This window comes from Pseudorca crassidens, chromosome 17 (assembly GCF_039906515.1).
Source record: "Pseudorca crassidens isolate mPseCra1 chromosome 17, mPseCra1.hap1, whole genome shotgun sequence".
Lineage (NCBI taxonomy): Eukaryota > Metazoa > Chordata > Mammalia > Artiodactyla > Delphinidae > Pseudorca > Pseudorca crassidens.
The window spans coordinates 80296249-80304038 of record NC_090312.1 but is presented as its reverse complement, the minus strand read 5'-3'; the positions used below and the strand labels follow the sequence as shown (position 1 = coordinate 80304038).

General features: G+C 43.1%; 1 non-coding gene across 1 annotated transcript; it reads left to right on the top strand.

Moving 5' to 3' along the window:
- The first annotated feature begins 3513 nt into the window (after positions 1-3513).
- LOC137210781 (U6 spliceosomal RNA) lies at positions 3514-3620 on the top strand. The gene has a single exon (XR_010936717.1). It is a non-coding gene; the product is annotated as a U6 spliceosomal RNA (small nuclear RNA).
- Positions 3621-7790: the final 4170 nt, after the last annotated feature.

Genomic DNA, 7790 nt, shown 5'->3' with positions numbered 1-7790 from the left:
TGCTCTTGCTTTAACACCAATGGCTGCTCTGAAAAGAAACTCCATATACTCAACTCCAAAAGCATTGAAGAGTCAAGCAGGAGGTGACTGCAGCTCTCTTGAGCAGTGTTACCTCTCACAGCATTCCACACAACTCTGAAAATTTCTTTTTTTTTTTTCTCCAAATCTTCTCATTTTATTTTCTTCGAGTTTAATTTTGAAAATTCCATCCTACAGAAATTTCAGCATGATGTAAACTAAGATACCCATCATCTAGGTTCACTAATATCTCTTTGTCTCCCTGATCATTTGCTCCAGACATTGCAATAGTTCACATCTAAATACTTCAGCCTGTATCCTAAGAACAAGGATATCTTCCTATGTAACAGCAGAAAACTTGTCTCCCTCAGGAAATTAACATTGATACATTTGAAGTCAGGGAACCACACGGGGGTCACCAGGAAGGCCCTGTAGTAATAGACACATTAATACATTTTACAGCTGTGCTGGTATATATGCTAATATAATCAGTCTGTGTTTATTAGTGTGTATTACAGTAATTACTTTTCTATTTATTTTTCTCTTCTGATTTAAAGGAAATTAGAATTACAGCATTCGGTGAGCCCATAAGCGTACACAGGCCTGAAGCTCTCTTTCTCCCTCTCTCCAAGTGTGTTCTTCCCCTCTCATCGCATCTCCAGGTCTACCAGCTCTCCGCTTGAATCCCCCTCCCTTCCCTGGATGGCTCTCCATGCATCTCCCCGGCCTCTGATATCTTCTTGCAATAGAGACCCTCCTCCTCAGAAAGGGGCCATGGGATGGAGCCTGGAGTTTTCTCTGCCGTGACTTTATCATCTGAAATATGACCCCACAGTCTCTGACATAGTTTTCTTGCTATTGTCCTTTTCTGTAAATTTCATTTTAACATTGAAGAGTTCATAAGAGGAAGTCAGCTTACTCACAGCAGAAGACTCCGTTTTGCCGCATAGAATACTTCAGTTGAGGCTGCGAATCTGCAAACTATGCTAATTGAGTACTGAGTTTGTTGACTGACCTTGTGAGTGTTCCTTCCTTGCAATGTATAGATGCCCAAGAATATTCTGGGTTTTTGTTGTTTGTTTGTTTGTTTGTTGGCGCGCGGCTTGCGGGATCTCAGTTCCCCAACCAGGGAGTGAACCCGGGCCAAGGCAGTGAGAGCGCAGAGTCCTAGCCACTGGGCCGCCAGGGAAGTCCCTCACGATGATTCTTTCATTTGTTTGTTTGTTTATTTATTTATTTATGGCTGCGTTGGGTCTTCGTTGCAGTGCACGGGCTTCACATTGCGGTGGCTTCTCTTATTGCGGAGCACGGGCTCTAGCCGCGCAGACTTCAGTAGCTGCGGCTCGTGGGCTCAGTGGCTGTGGCTCGCGGGCTCTAGAGCGCAGGCTCAGTAGTTGTGGCGCACGGGTTTAGTTGCTCCGCGGCATGTGGGATCTTCCTGGACCAGGCTCGAACCCGTGTCCCCTGCATTGGCAGGCGGATTCTTAACCACTGTGCCACCAGGGAAGTCCCTCAGGATGATTCTTTACTGACATCCAGGGACAGCTGGGGTTTCTTCCAAACTCATCTGAGCTGCCATTTGTTTAGCCCATATTATGTCCCAGGCCCCCTGCAAAGCACTGTACATCATTTCTTTTAATCTCCACAAAAGTTCCTATCAGAGGGGTACTGCTGACCCCACTGTACAGATAGAGCGGCTGAGTCTTTCAGATGTTGAAGTGACTTGCCCAAGCTCTGCTGTCATAAGAGGTGGGCAGGATTCAGACAAAACCCCTCCCACTCCCATGCTCCAGGGTGGTCTTTCCTCTCGCCTGTGGGTTTGGAGATGAGATAGTAGATGAGGGAACAGGGCAGGGAAACCGGAGGCTCTGCTGGGGGCTCCCTCCCCTCCTGCAGAGGGAAGCACAGTGGAGCCTGTACTTTAATCCATTTCTTCATTTCAGGTGCTTCATATATATAAGCAAAAGCAAAAAAGCTTTTGCTCAGCCTAACTGTACCTAAACACAATCATTGCGCACTTAATCTTAGGCTCTCTGCCTGGGAAACGGTGTGTTCTGACTCACATAACAGACATTTACAGAGCAGGTTTTGAGGGCCTAATGAATGTCTCTGATTGTCAGCACTAAATATAATCTTTTAGAATGTGGCAACATTCTAAAGTTCAAGTTATAAAATGAAAACCTCTTAGATGGGGGGAAAAAAAGAAAAAAGCCTGAAATACGAACAAACCTATGTCCTTTCAATTATTAAAAAACAGCAACAACAGCAACTCATTTCAAACTTTTCCCGTGTGTAGTTGAACCCTTCAGCCATTATTTGACAAACTAGTGTTTTTTTGGAGAACAGATATATTTCTGGATTTGCGGGACTATGTTTGTCAAATTCCCTGTTACCTCTGGAATAAAAGCTAAGGATACGATGCTTCACTTCTCAATAAAAAGGACAGCAAGGGGGCTGATTCTTTATTAGGCATGTGTCCAGGAGCTCTTAGGAAACAGAAATAAGGCAGAGAGCATTTCCCTGAGGAACGCAGCTCTGGACAGCCACACAGCTGCAAGTAATAAAAGCAGCGGCTATAGGGGCTCGCGGCACGCGGCGTCTGGGGAGAGGCTGTGACTGAGTCCCCTCTCACCGATGGATCACTGGGCCCACTGGGGACCCCTGTGTGTGCACCACGGCTCCCATGCTCACTTCAGGGCACTGTGCGCTCTGTCCAGTGGACGGGGTTGAGTCTTAGGCCTCTTAAACTAAGTTCGCGTGTGACCCAAAGTCTGAAAAAAATATACATGATCCAAACCGATATAAAGGAATGAATAAACAAATAAATGGGAGAGAGGAGACAGCTCTTCCTTATAGAAAAATTCCAAATACCACTCCCCCCTCCAGGAGGTGGGGCTTCACCCTCTCCCTCCCTACTCCTGCGAGACCACTAGACATCATGCCCTGTTTCCAAATAATAGAGTCGTGAAGGGCAAAAGAGTAACTCTGCAGTAAGAGAACTGCAACCACCCAGCCAAGTGAGGAAGGGTCCCATCACCAGAGATGCCACCTGGATGTCATGTACCTCCTGGTAAAAGTGACAAGAATGGGACTTCACCTCTTCGGTATTTGTTCCAAAACCCATAATCCCATTCTCACCATGAAGAAAACATAAGATGAACCAGATCGGATCCACACTCATCCCCCTCACGGCGGTCGAGGTCATGAAAGACTGAGAAAATGTCACAGCCCAGCAAAAACTAAGCAGATGTGTGAACAAAATGTGGTGTTGTCCCCCAAGTGGGATCCTGGAAAATCGGGTGAAATCCTGCAGTTTACTTAATACCGAAGTTCCAATATCAGGTTCTTAGTTTTGTGAAAGTACCATGGCAGCGCTAGATGTTGACAGAGGGAGAAAAACCAGGTGAGGGGGACACAGAAAGTCTGTACAATCTTTGCAACCTTTCTGCAAATCCAAAATTATTCCCAAATAAAGTTGTTTAAAAAAATTGTTTGGTGTTCACTTCAGCAGCACATATACTAAAATTGGAACGATACAAAGAAGATTATCATGGCCCCTGCGCAAGGATGACTCATAAATTCATGAAGCAGTCCATAATTTTAACCCCCGCCCAAAAAAAAGAAAAAAACTTTTGCTCCCTAGGAAAAGAGTAGGTAATTAGAGCTATATTTTTTGGTATATTCAGTAATCTAATTCAAAATTAGATTCCCCTTCCCCATACTTGACTCATTTTGCAACATGGCATTTTGATGTCTAGAGTTTTTGTTCTCTGTATGCCTTTCCAAGTCAAAATGCTTGTTCAAGCAAATAGCTGTTGATAATCTTCAAGCAGCTAAGGTACGCCCAGGCATGAGACTGGAGGGCAAACCTAAGGAGCTGACGCAACTTTTGATTTTAAAACATGTTCATGCATTCTAGTTATGAATAGCTCTCTCCCCAGGGCGACAGCGCTGCTGATAAAGGCTAGTGGTCACAAGACAAGAGCAGAACCAGTTCTGGCCAGAGGACTCCCGCCATCCTTCCAGAGACCCTCACAGGACAAAAGTAGGCTGGAATGACAGAAGGAAGGAGGGATGGCAAACTGGGGTGCTCCAGTAAGGATCTCAGTCCCGTCCTGATATGCCTCCCAGCTCACCTTCGCCAATGTCTTGACTCTAATTCCCTGGAGATCCGTGTCCACCGTGCAGACGGCCCAGCCTCTTCCCTTGAGAGCCGCTACTGATGTCCTAGAGGTAGAGAGAGCCAGGGGTTCAGCTTCTGCTCCCAGGGAGGCTACTGGACAAGATATGATTCTGCGGCTGGAACTAGAGGGACTCTTTCTCCAGAAACAACTGCAAATTTAGCTTCTTGGGCACCTTAACATAGCATTACACACTCTCACACATGAACAAAGTAATCTATGTGGGTTTAGGAAAATAAGCACCATTTGATTGTGCTATTTCTCTCTGCAAGTGCATCTCAAATTCTGAGCCGTCAATTTATGACAGGTGACTTGGAACATTTAGAAGTTGGGAATTGCTTGATCAAATGAAATTACGGGCCTGAAACACTGAAAGGTGAAAGATATAGGCCTTGAGAGGAAAATTAAAAATAACTCAGTTTCATAGAGGGAGGATTTAAGATGAAAAGAGAAAGGAAAATTGAATCAAAATTGGGAGATCCTCGTGAGATTAGCTCTTTGTAATGGTAAATTCTGCAGCAATGCCAGGCAGTTGAGTTTCATGACATTTCAAGGTAAAGAAGTTATTGGGCAGAGCATGTATTTTTCATAATACAGGACCAAGACATGAAATAATTGGGCACTTTCTTATCATGGTGCCCTCTTTCAAAATGCAAACGTCTATCTTCATTTTCCCTCACGCTTTGCAAAAATGCATTTACATTTTTCATGAAAATTGAATAGGTATAAGATAAATATCTTCCTAGGGTGAAAGTAGAAGAATTTGAATGACATTGAGTTTTTTCTATAGGCAACTCCTGTAAGATAGAGAGTCACAATCCAATTGCATTCATATATATTTGGGAGTGTTAACAATCTCTACTTCACTTTGCCACAAGAAAGCAACTCACAACTTAGGAAACTTTCTTCATCCACCAGGTAACTCCTTCTAAATACATATTGAGTTTTATGCTTCTGAAGTCTTCTTAATGTCATCAACTGATCAGTACTCTCTGATAAGCTATAGGATAAAAATATATCAGTGTGTTACCCAGAGGGGAAATTAAAGGGCAACCTTGATTTCCTGCAAAGAAAATAGATAACAGCTATTATCTGGGGGCTAGGACCTACGTCAGAAAGCCCCCCTTCTCACCACTTCTGTTTCAGAGCTGCTTTGGAGTCGGGCAATGATTAAAAAATGGAGAGCCGGGAGGAAGCTGATCTTCTGATCTGTCATTTCCCCCGAGGTGCAATCACTGCCTTCTGTACTGGAAAATCATTGTGTTTGCTTTGCTGCCCACAGGCTATCAGAAGGTCTGTAATGCAGTTCTCCCACCAGTGCACCATGGCTGGACCAACATACATAAGAGAGAAAACCTTGCATCTTCTTTTCGCATACGGGAAGAAACAAAATTCTCAAAAATCTTAAATAAATCTCAGATGCGCACTTTAATGTCAGTTTCTTATAGTATCATCTCCAATAGGATTAGGAAATCGGGTGAAAAAAGTCCCTCGTATGTGTCTCTGCCCAGAGTCTTCTGATCCACCGGGTAAGCTGTGGACCAATGGATTCTCCTGGTATAGGAGTTCCCTTAGCTACTGCTCAGCAAGGCTTTCAGATCGAGGGAGAAGGAATCAAGTCAGAAGCTCTTTGGATAGAAGAATCTAATCAGAATGTTCTGACATCATGATGCCTGCTGACAAGCATTTGGGGATTGAAATGCCTCAGAATCAGCTCACAATCAAGCTTTTTCAAAATTTTGTATAATCCAAGCTCTCCCCACAATCAACAGATATCCAGTTCCCTCTCCTATTTCTTACGAGACCACAAACAATCCGCTTCATACAATCGCAACACAGACTACTGACAGGAAAATACACGGAGAGGACATTTTTGACCTTTACACTGGTGTTTAGTCTGGGGATTGTTTCTTCCTCTGGGGACACTGGATATATGATCATATGCATATAATTATTATGTCATTTCTCAGCATCAAGGATTCTGGGAATCCTCTGTCAAATTGTGTGTAAATAAAAGTCTTTCTACACACAAGGTCCAATCATTCACCAGATTTTCAAAGGGTCCTTTTATCAAAGATCAAGGATTATTATTATTATAAGGTACACCTCTAATAGTAATCTCTTTTGTGTTTATGTAATGTTTGGGACACACATGCACACACACACGTACATATCTTCGGAGGACACGTTAGCACACATATGCCTTAAGTTTAACTGTCAAAGAAAACTGCACAGGTTCAGTTCTCCAGTACTGGTTTCATTGCTGGTAATTCTCTTATTTTCCCCTCTGAAACTTTATATTTCAAAGAGACACATACAGGGTAAAGCAGGCAAGAGCCCTCAGGTGTTTGCAATCAGCTAGCTCCCTGGGAAATCTGGGGCGCAGTGCCTGCACTGGGAAGTTGTGGGGATCAGAAGGTAATACCCCAGGCCGGGCTGAGACCGTCTGATCAGGAAGAGCAGGAGGCGGGGAGACGGACAGTTACTGACATGGGAGCGGTGACTTTGGTCACGAAGTGCAGCTTGGTCTCCTTCTGTGGCCACTGGCAAGAGTCCCAGCTCTGCCTGTCCTGTTAAGGATGTTGCCTGTCTTTCGATAAATCCACGTGAACCCCAGCAGGCCCTCACTGGGTGTCTCGAGAGAGTACATTCTTTGTGGCTCAGAGAGCAAGCCTTCTTACACCACCTCTAAACTACGTGCGCGACAGTAGAAGTCATTGACGGGGCATCGTCAAGAAGACAAAACATAACTGATTAAAAAGTATTATTTTACAGGTATTACTGACTTGACACAAACACATTTTACCGGACCTTGCCTATTTTTCTTAGTCTACGATTCCTTGTCTTAGTTGCATTTATGGGAATGAGCATTTTCTGCGAAGAATTGAGGAGAAGCTTACTACATGTATATAAAATGGAATAACAGTAAAATTCACATGTAAACAAATTCAAAATCAGGCCACATAAGTACATAAAAATATCGAACTGATCTGTGATGATTTTATCAAACCTTCAAAACTAAACTTACATGAATTTGGATATTCACGATTGAAGCCAACTGTACATGGCATATACAGATATAATTAGTGCCACTTAAAAGAACACACTTCCAATGTATAGACTCCAGTGTAGCAATCATCCTTTTTCTAAAACATGCTTCAACCTCATTTTTCAGCTTGTTGCAAACTTCCTTAATTTACCTGTGCATTATTCATAAGTTACATTCAGGATCATTGATCCAAAGCCTACCCTAAAAGGACGTCGTCATAAGGAATTAATAATTTAAATGATTTTGAGTACATCACACATAATGTTGAGGTCAATTATTTTTGTGCAGAAGGGCATTGTAGTCAAAATATCTTTGAGGAAAAAAGGTCTTTGTCCAATACTAAACACGTAAGAGCTACTCTGATTATGTTTAATATTTTGGCGTAGTGTCAAATTCCTGTGGTATTAAACATTACAATGGGAAAGTCTTTTGTCAAAGTGGTTTCTAAAACAACTAAAGCTGACACACAACAGACATGCATATACTGCTGTAACTTGCTGTGGAGAACGAGTCTTCTCCATTCAGGAAAGAAGAAAATGAGC